Source organism: Cetorhinus maximus, chromosome 18 (assembly GCF_964194155.1).
Source record: "Cetorhinus maximus chromosome 18, sCetMax3.hap1.1, whole genome shotgun sequence".
In the NCBI taxonomy this organism is placed as follows: Eukaryota; Metazoa; Chordata; class Chondrichthyes; order Lamniformes; family Cetorhinidae; genus Cetorhinus; species Cetorhinus maximus.
The window spans coordinates 23,954,078-23,955,670 of record NC_135896.1 but is presented as its reverse complement, the minus strand read 5'-3'; the positions used below and the strand labels follow the sequence as shown (position 1 = coordinate 23,955,670).

At 36.5% G+C, this 1,593-nt stretch overlaps 1 protein-coding gene across 1 annotated transcript in view; it reads right to left on the bottom strand.

Annotated features, from left to right (window-relative positions):
• Positions 1 to 1,593, bottom strand: part of btbd7 (BTB (POZ) domain containing 7) — a 66,937-nt gene that overhangs the window by 11,104 nt on the left and 54,240 nt on the right. The gene's annotated exons all lie outside the window — the stretch shown is intronic.

The following is a 1,593-nucleotide window of genomic DNA, read 5'->3' as shown; positions in this document are numbered from 1 at the left end:
CTACTGAGTGATTACTTTAAAGCCCCCTCCTCACCCATTGTAATTAAGAATATTTGAATTATTTTATCAACCATGCTTGAACTATACAGTTTGAGTTTGTGAGTGGCTTGATATGGAAGTAACTTAACTCATTTATATAGCATCCTTGGAGTTTGGGGTGGTGGGGGGGGGGGGGGCGCAAGGGGGAGCGATTTGAACTTCAAGGTATAAGAAAACACTACCAAAGAGTTAATAGAAAGTCAGGGTGACCAAAAAACTTGGTTACAGTCTGTTTTAAAGGCGGGGGTGGGGGGGGAAGAGAAGAGATGTGCTTCTTAGAGGATACAGCGGAATGTAGAATTTGTTACATGCTTTTTCTTCCCAGAAACAGATAGATCAGAGATTCTGTACAACTGCCATGGTACTTGATAGGGAGATACATCTTACTGAGGAGTAACAATCTCATTAAGATGCAAAAATAAAAATAATCTCTTTTACATTGAAGCATAATAGAATCTACAAGGATGGTTATGCAGTTTGTACAAATCACTTAGGGGAACAAAAATGGAGTGTAAATATGAATACTCAATGGTATACACTGGCCTCTTGTCTATTTCCTCTTTATCCCACCAAAGTTGAAAGTTATGCCAAAAGGGAACAGCACAGAAGAGTTAAGTGGGTCAAGTTTTTGATCACAATGACTTTAAATTTATGGAAGCAAATGTTATGGTTGAGCTGGGTTTAGTAGTAGCTGTATGATTTACTTTACATTTTTCTGCACACGTCAGTGATACAGAAACCAAAATCTGTAAGTCATCACTGGTGCCTATGAGTGGTTGTGATCACAAGAAGCCCAGGGATCAGTATGCCATGTCTGATTCAGTTCAATGCTTAATGATTTTTCTGCAGGTCTTGGAGCACTCTCCTGGTAGCAGCTTTGCATGACTAGGATATTTGAAAGATTATACACTGCAGTACACTGGTTCCATTTTTTAAAAATCTGGAAATAGGAAATTTTACAATTTTAATAATGAATGAGACACATTCTATAGGCCATTTATTTGAAACACCACTTATATGGCAATGTAGAATTAGTTACATGCGTTTTTTTCCCCAGAAACAGTAGAAAAATAGATCAGAGATTCTGTACAACTGCCATGGTACTTGATAGGGAGATGCATCTTACTGAGCAATAACAATCCCATTAAGATGCTAAAATAAAAAATAGTCTCTTTAAAAACACTATATACATTGAAGCATAGTAGAATCTACAAAGATGGTTATGCAGTTTGTAGAAATCACTTGCATAGGACATTTGATCTAAATTGCTGATACTTGAGCCTTTAGCATGGAAGGCACTTTACTGTATCCCAGTAACAGCTTAGATCAGAAGAATCCAAAACAAATCATGAAAAGATTAATACCAACAATGCAAGTTTTAGAAATCTTTTGCTACTAAACACCAAAAACTCATCTTTAAACAGATTCCAATATTTTATATAAGTTTTAACATTCAACCAAAATGAAATTGGTAAATAACTGCAATTTAAGAGCATGCAATCAGTGGCTGGGGGTGAAGGGGAGAAAACACATAGCTACAGTCAGGACACTATA